General features: G+C 36.2%; 1 long non-coding RNA gene across 1 annotated transcript; it reads left to right on the top strand.

Moving 5' to 3' along the window:
* The first annotated feature begins 1,351 nt into the window (after nt 1-1,351).
* On the top strand, nt 1,352-5,435 carry LOC147533584 (uncharacterized). Its single transcript, XR_015227711.1, has 9 exons — nt 1,352-1,428; nt 1,703-1,805; nt 2,567-2,615; nt 2,763-2,848; nt 2,929-3,002; nt 3,495-3,607; nt 3,700-3,763; nt 4,343-4,420; nt 5,174-5,435. It is a non-coding gene; the product is annotated as an uncharacterized LOC147533584 (long non-coding RNA).
* Nucleotides 5,436-8,964: the final 3,529 nt, after the last annotated feature.

Below are 8,964 nucleotides of genomic sequence, written 5' to 3' on the forward strand. Positions count from 1 at the left end.
TAATGGCCCCCTACTTTGTGACCAGCTTCCCGCCTGGCCCCCTACTTTACGAAAAATATCCATATGGCCCCCTTCCGTTATAACACCGTTACTCTCTCTCTTCACAATCTTTTCTCTCTCCTCCAGCATGTTTTCTCTCTCTGCCACCTCGTTAAAACAAGCCACATCATCGTCTTCACCGACGGGTCGCCGGCCGGCCAAATTCCGGCCGGCGACCTTCAAACTTTTTTTTCTCTCTCTCTCTCTAAAAACCTTGAACAGCTCTGTTCAAGGTCGATTTCGACCTACTCCGGCGAAGGGAAACCCCCTTCGCCGGAGTTTAGAGAGAGGGAGAGGAGAGAATCTAAAAAAAAAAAAAATATATTTTTTTTTTTTTAGAGAGAGAGAGAAAAAAAAGTTTGAAGGTCGCCGGCCGGAATTTGGCCGGCCGGCGACCCGTCGGTGAAGACGATGATGTGGCTTGTTTTAACGAGGTGGCAGAGAGAGAAAACATGTAGGAGGAGAGAGAAAAGATTGTGAAGAGAGAGAGTAACGGTGTTATAACGGAAGGGGGCCATATGGATATTTTTCGTAAAGTAAGGGGGCCAGGCGGAAAACTGGTCACAAAGTAGGGGGCCAGGCGGGAAGCTGGTCACAAAGTAGGGGGCCATTAGGGAAATAACCCTGTTATTAATTAATTAGGTGAAGTAATAATTAAGTAAAGTCAACCCATGTTTGGAACAGTTGAGTCGGATCACATGCACTAGTCTTAGATCCCAAGGAATAGTGGACTTTTGATCTCGACATAAAAAGAAAGGATTCACTCAATCTAGCCAATCTTAATTAAATCACCAAGAAAAATATAATTGAAGTGATCTTGGAGAACTATTAGACTTAAAAATATTGCAACCAATAGTTAATTTATAATTTGGTAGATCTTTCATGAGAAATTCTATTCATTTTTCCATTTTGGTCTCTATGTATCATTTGAGTGTGAAGCAATTGGAGAGAGAATCGAGAGAAAATATACTTCAGTGATATGTCGCCACATCGACGGAGGGTTGGGGGAGGGACCAAAATGGAGAGATATAGAATTTTTTATCTTTCATTTAGTTATGGAAATTAAAATAAAGTAAACTGGTACAATATTGAAAGTAGATTCGTACATTAGGCTTCTAATCTATATAATAAGGGAGGAGGGTATCTTTTTCCCTCCTCCCAATGGCTCAGATTTATCCTCACAAGTTTATCTTGGATGGCTGTGATCTAAAATTTCAAATTCGGATGGTCCAGATCTAATTATATTTCATCTGACGGAGGAGATTATGACAAACAGCATCTTTCGCGAGATACCCTTCACAAACAACCCAATCTTCCCGCCCAAGCTTCATTCTCACGCTTTCTGTCAAGCCCTTCCTCTCATACTCCCTCATCTTCTCTCTCAGAGAGGTTCTCTCTCTCTCTCTCTCTCTCTCTCTCTCTCTCTCTCAGACGCACACAAACACACGGTCGATTTTGAATCTATCCCTCTCTGTCTCTCTCACGCACAATCACATTTATTTAGAGTTTACCTCTCCACTTAAATTGGTTTAGGATTTTGATTTATTTGAGTTTTAGGTCATCTCTCTTTCTTTCTTTGTTGTATTTTTTACCAAACTGTTGTAAATAGGGGAAGAAGGGATTGACTATGATCTAATGATTTGTTGTTTTGGGTTTTGATCAGATTGCTTGCTTTGATTTTGAGCTTATTGAAGATTGAAGACCTGAATTGGGAGCATTCATTTTCGCAGAAGTTACCTGGAGATTGAAGAACCAACATGATTCAGGTACAGGTATAAACTATTTCATTTTGGGAGCCATTCTTTTAGATTGTTTATTGGATCTACTATATAGTTTCAGTAATTTGAAGAAGGTGTGTTTGTTAGTTAAACTTGAATGCTCATAAACATTAATTTACTGTGGTGTATTGTTTCATGGACTCCAAGGAGAGATTTGGTCATTTAGGATTTCGTCAATTACAGTAAAATTTATCTCTTGGTTTTTCTCTTTCACATAAGCTGAGAATTGATAGAGCTTCAAAACGTAACTTCTGCTTCTCTCTCTGTCTTCCCTTTCTGGACTCATTTCATATTAAATCGGTTTAGGGTTTTAGTTTAGGGTTTCACATTAAATCAATAGAAACGTTTGTCTTCTCATTTTGAGTTTTATGACTTTATCGATTTTGTTTCATTATTTCAACAAAATTAGGTAAGTCATTCAACTTTGGCTCCATAACTTGAGAAACTAAACTAATTTGGTTATGTCCACTTTAGTTACGTCTCATTTAAGGCTTTGTAGTGTTATTTGTTGTGCTTATGTTGGTATTAGTTTCAAATTCATGGTCGTTGTTTTTAGTTTTAGATTCATGTCTTTCTATTTTTCTCACAACACCATTTACTCTCATGTATATCAATCTATCTATTACTCCCATTCATTTTTTTTTCTGAGATTTTGTTGAAAGGGATTAAGTTTGTAATATAGCTTTCTTAGTTTGTTTGATCCAATAATACTTTTTCATTTTGTCGTTTGTTCAAATGGGTTTTTAAAGGTTCCGAACTTAACCGACCAACCATAGGGACTGAAAAATTAACACAAAGGTATCTCTCTCTCATTGTTCTTTTTCGATTGTAATGAAACTCCTAACATGCTTAAATAGAAACAATGAGTCGGCTAAATGAAAACCGTAATTTACTTCATTTAACTAATGGTTAGTCTTATTGACTGTTTCTTTGATTCAAGTTCAGTTTTGGTTTTGATTGGTAATCTGTCTATCTCTTTCTCTCTCTCAAAATCAATCTCTTTCTCCCTTCTTCTAATGGTGAAGCTAAAGGTTTATTTTCATCTCCCACTCTCTGTATTTTTTAAGTTCCTTAACTTAATAACTCTTCTAATCCATCTTTTTGTTTGCAGGTGGCTTTCGGTTTAACATTTGGTTCAGTTTTCTATACTGACTTCATTGTATCGTCATTCAGGAACCGTTTATGGTAAATTCATCTTTCTTTTATTTTCCTTCCAGTTTTCAAATCTGACTTCATTGCGAAATTGATGTCCGCAGTGGTGGAAACTATGTTTCTTATCTATCATTTCGTATCTAGGTTTCAAATACTATTATTAATAGAGTATAGAACTAGAACATCATGAATTAGGTAAGTCCTTACCCTCTATAGATCCTCCTGAAATAGTTTGTAAAAATTGGAATGAGATTGTGAAAATGCTTAATGTAACCAAACCAGTCATTTATAATGCAAATTTAAAATCAAAATCCCATCTAATTTCCTTCACTCATATGGACGTATATGGAGGTATTTGTTATTGTGTCTTGGGTTCTATTGTCCTTTTATCAAATCATACAATGGTTGAAATTTTTTGATGGAATTGCTCAATGAATTTCTTGAACAAAATTTAGTTGCGTACACCGTACTGTGTTTTTTTTGCATCTTTAGGATAAATTAAGACTTACAATACACTGATTTTAGGGTTCGAAGATGTCCGTGACAACAACGCCGACACTACTTAATTGATTTGCAGGCAAGTCATTGTCAATTTTTCAGGTTTCGCCAATACAACTTTTGTACATTGGTGGTACCATGTATGAATTTTTTGGCCTCTTTCTCCTTTTTGTTTTGCCGTTTTCTCTCTCTTTATAGTTTGGTAAGTTTTTCTGCCTCTTTCTCTTTGCAGTTTTGGGGAATTTTTCGCGTGATAGGGTTCAGTATGACTCCGTTCTTTATTGTAACTTTTCTAGGTAAATATTGTCACTCTATATAGTTCACTGATTTTTCTTCTCCTCTTTACGTTTTTGTTGTATTTTGGCCTCCTAGGATTTAGTGTGATTTAAGTTATCCATTTTTCTATGTCTTCTATATATGTCTTCCCACCCTCTCCCTCTCTATCTCGCTCTCTCTGTCAAGTTAGGGCTTCCAATACTGTGAATTAAGACTAATCAAAGTAAAAGTTGTTGTTTGGAACATTGTGTTATTATAATGTAGGGTTTCAATTTAGAGAGATGTAGGTCACTAGGTGAATTGAAACTTGCTGTTAGGATCATCTCTCAGTTGATGTAGGTCGCTAGGTGAATTGAATTGAAACTTGCAATTAAAACTAATTGAAACTTGATGTACTCCACTAAGTGAATGAAAACTCGCTGAATTAATGGTTCCAAACAGAACCTCTTTCTCTCTTCCTCTCACTCGATGTAGGGTTTTGATTTAGGACTCCAAAAAGTAGAGTTTTAATTAGGTCATATCTCAGTTGATATTTATTGTTGATATTTAGGTTTTCGGTTTAGGGCTTCCAAGCTAACTGATCTCTAATTTTATTGAAGCTTGAAGATCTGAATAGGGATCATTCATTTGTTCGCGAGTTACCTGGAGATTCAACAATTGACACGATTCCGCAGCAGGTATAAAAAATTATTTTTGTTTTTCATGAAAATCCAGCTTAAACATCTGAATACGGATCATTTATTTGAAATAGGTATACAGTTTCAATAATTTCAAGAAAGTGGATTTGTTAGTTAAACTTGAATACTCAGGAACATTCATTTTCCTTATTAGAACTTAAAAGATGACGTCATGAAGATGGTACTATTGTGTATTGTTTCCCAATCTAAAATCTGTTAACTTACTAGATAGGTGTTAGTTTATTTATTATACCGAATCCCTTCAATCAACAACGCTTAAGTCCTAACTAGATCACTGTTTAAATGATCAGATTTTTATTCGATCTCAAACCCGTTGAGTAGTACTTGGAGAAAACGGTGACTCTTTATGTTCTATTTATATTTTATGGGGTTCACTCAATTTCTTAGTCTCATTTGCTCAATGATACCAGTTGAGTAGTATTTGGAGAAAACGATGACTCTTTTGTATTTTATTTATTGTTGAACCTATTAGTGAGTTCATTAACATATCCTGTTTTCTACTCTTATTGCACCCTCGACCCCTTATATTTTATATTCTTTAGGGGTTTTCGTTCGTCTACGGGTTTTTTGCCCTTTGGCTTTTTATTTTGAGCAGTTATTTCTTTGTCGTAAGTGTATATTTCTTTGTCGTAAGTGTATATTTCGTGGCCTAAAACTCACTGAAACTACCTCGACTAAAGTGAATTTGATTTACACATGTATAGATATCATTTTTAACATTTAGTTTTTTAGATTCTCTGCAGATTTTAAACTACTTGCTCGACTATGGGTGGATTGATCTAGATTTTGTACAAAGAGAAAGACATAGGTTGATGCGTGGTGCAAGAGAATTTCCCGCCATGGTATTAAAGGTTGTCAACCTCAGTCACTTTTTACTGTTTCTTTTTCTTTACTCTTGATAATACAGACTACACAAAGATGATACAGCAACAATTTGCAATATTAACTATGCCAATTACTAGAACTTAATGAAGTCAGATTTTACTTCTCGATACACCATTGTGTTACTTATATTCACCTTATTTTGCAATTATTATATAGATATTTATGGTTGTGATTGGTCTTCATGATTTTTTTAAATGAGGCATGTGACTTCGAGATTCATTGTTCCCGGTATCTTTAAGTTAGCAGGACCTGTTGAACATGCACGCTCGACTGTTAAACAAGGACAGGTTCACAAGTCGGTCCTTAAATAGATTCATAGGCTGCACGGAGTGGCCCAGCCTTGGCATGTTCCAGCCTTTGGCGAAGCATGACCATGGATTAGCCCCCGAGTGCGGGAAGCCTAGCCCACTTGACACCTTTATTCTTGCATTTAGGGAAAGAACAGTCTGACCCACATGGTCTGTTCCTAATTTGGAACATGTAGATGTATGAACTTATCAGTTTCAGATTATTTTCACGTTGAAAGCTTTTGTATTGAATTTCAGTTAGAGTTTACTTTGTTCTGTATTTTATTGGTTTATAAAATCAATTTGTGTTAAACTAGAAGTGATTTCTTCTGATGTGGCGTCTAAATGTTGTAGGTAAATATGATCCTCACTTAACGCATTTGATAGAACTGTCCGTGCCCCACGGGCACGGGTTATACCCTCGTAATTGGATATTAGTAGATATATAATTAAGCTGCAAAGTTCACTATCATATTCATATTCATTGAAAACGTTTTCTTACTGAATTCAGTCCATTAAAATAAGATCTCCATCAAATAAGTCAGCTCGGAGACAAATATGCAAGAAAACTCTAACTTTAGAGTCAGTCTAGATCTTGAACTTAAAGGGTCACAAGAAAATGGATGTATTTTTTAAAACTTCATTAAGAAATTTCTTACAAAGAATTAATCCAACTAATAGTATTGATCATTAGGACTCTAGAAACGGTTTCGACAGTTTCTTTTTTTTTGTTGAAAGGGGTTTCCACAGTTTGGTTCATTCGGGTGAAATAGGATATCTCCTAATTAAGTTAGGAAACTGGGTGGTTCTATCACACATAGACTGAGACAAAGATAAAATATAGGAAATTTGGTCAAAACTTCCTATAAATTTTTTGATTTGGTGAAAAGTGATCAATTAATTTGTTTTAGGCTCTAGCTCTCTGAGTACTTTTTTTTTGCAGCCTTGAGACAATTTTTCAACGCCTTGCAACACATTGCAACAGTTTTGTAAAAAATATTAGATTTTTAACCAAACAAAATACAAATATTTGGATTGCTAAGGAAATAAAATAAACCAAAATAGGTTTTTTTTGTAAAATAATACTCCTATATTACTTGTCTTTTTAACTTAAAAAAAAGGTTCAAAATTTGATGTTGGGGTAAAATAAATACTTAAATCCCGTCCCACCAACACATATTAATAGTTTCTATAAAAAGGAGCCAGGCTTCCTCGTCTTTCCTTAACCCAACCCTTCAATAGTTCAATCTACTTGTAATTAGTTTCATCCTAGATTAATGAAGTCTTCCAAGCATACCATCAAGTTCTTCTCACTTCTCCTCTTCCTACTCCATTTCTCCTTCTCTACATTTTCAATATCTACTCAGGCATGTAATGCCATAGACAGAGCAGCTTTGCTTCATTTCAAGGCTAAGATCTCTAACTATCCACCTGAGCTAGTTGGAACTTGGAAGAAATCCACAGATTGCTGCACCAAGTGGGATGGCATTACCTGTGATCCCACCACCGGTCGTGTTATTAGCCTCAAAATCCTAGGTGTGGTTTCCGACGACGATGAGATAACCAAATCAAAGAATAGAACTATATCGCCCTCTCTTGCCAATCTTTCATTTCTTCAAGTTCTTGATCTTGGTGGTCTTAAGGTAAACGGAGCAATACCTCCCCAACTTGGAAAACTATCAAATCTTGCTCAACTCCGTCTCGGTTTCAACCACCTCTCTGGTTCTATCCCACCATCTTTCAAGCATCTTCACAAACTCACTCAGCTAGACCTCGAAACAAACCATCTATCTGGTGTAATTCCTTTCTCCATCTTCACATCTATGACATCTCTTACAGAGCTTAATCTGGCTGATAATGAACTATCAGGTGTCATTCCACCTATGATCGGAAAACTAGCCCCATTAACCTCTCTTAGTCTAAACGGGAACAAACTCGCAGGAAGAATCCCAACCGCAATAGGTTCTCTCAAGAACTTGCAACGTCTATACTTGTCTGAAAACAAGCTAAGTGGGTCTATTCCACGGTCCATTGGACGATTATCCAAATTAAACTTATTGTCCTTGCAACAAAATAGTTTATCCGGTAATATTCCTAGTTCACTTACCAATCTACTTTCTCTTCAATTCTTATTTTTATCTGATAATAAACTAACCGGTTCTATACTGTTAGAGAGTCAATTCCACTCGGTCACAACCGAGTGGGTTGGTCTTCATTAATCCTAATTCTATTAGGATTACATTAGATAATCCTAATAAAGATAGAGTTTTAATTTTTAGATTTTATAAGACTCCTAAGTTATAAACCTATAAATATGTATCTCCATAGACAATGTAATCAATCAAGTAGTAGTGTTAATAAACAAGGTATTTACCTAGCTCTCTCTCTCCCTCTCTCACGATCAACTGTTCACTAATCATCATCAATCATCCTCGGTTACAACCGAGAGCTCCATTCTTCTCTCTCTCGGTTATACCCGGGTATCCATACTATCACACTCGGCTTCACCCGAGAGTCGTCACATATCATCTCGGTTATACCCGAGACCATCATCCCTTCTCCATCTCTCTCGGTTATCAACGAGACGATCATCTTCTTCACCTCCACTCGGTTATATTCGAGTGTGTTTATCGTTCAAAGGTTTAACCTTTTCACATGGTATAAGAGCCATTTTTTTTTTTTGAATCATGACTACTCCCGAAGCTTCCGAAACTTCTCAAGTTCACGATACCACTAAAGACCCCCACGTCAATCTTACAAGTAAGTACTATTCTTCTTTTCACCCTCCTTGGGTTATTGATTCCGGTGCCGCTAAACACATATGTTCCGTTTTATCACGGTTTTCTTCCTATTCTCTTGCTCCTCCGGATTTATTTGTTAGATTACCCGATGGATCAAGAGTTAAGGTTCTCCATATTGGTTCGGTCTATTTTTCCAATAGATTTTATTTACAAGATGTGCTTCATATTCCATCTTTTCAATTTAATCTCATATCTATATCTCAAATTTCTAAATCTCTTCGTTGTACCGTCTTATTTGACAATGACTTATGTCTTTTTCGGGACCGAACAACGAAGATGGAGATTGGGCATGGTAGTCTTCATGACGACCTTTACTTCCTTCGCACGGAGCGTAAAATTCTTTCCGTTTCCAATTTAGTTCGAGATACATCTAGTCATGAGTCTTTTTCTTTATGGCATTGCCGTTTAGGCCATCCATCTTTTTCTCGTTTTCAGTTTTTTAATTCTAGACTTCCATGTATGAATTTTAAATTCTTATCGAAAAAAGTGTCGTGCGATATATGCCCGCTTTCTAAGCAATGTCGATTGCCTTTTCCTACTAGCACTACTT

The sequence above is a fragment of the Eschscholzia californica genome, unplaced genomic scaffold, assembly GCF_041429995.1.
Source record: "Eschscholzia californica isolate CP2 unplaced genomic scaffold, dmEscCali1.0.p SCAF_6, whole genome shotgun sequence".
NCBI classification, from domain to species: Eukaryota; Viridiplantae; Streptophyta; class Magnoliopsida; order Ranunculales; family Papaveraceae; genus Eschscholzia; species Eschscholzia californica.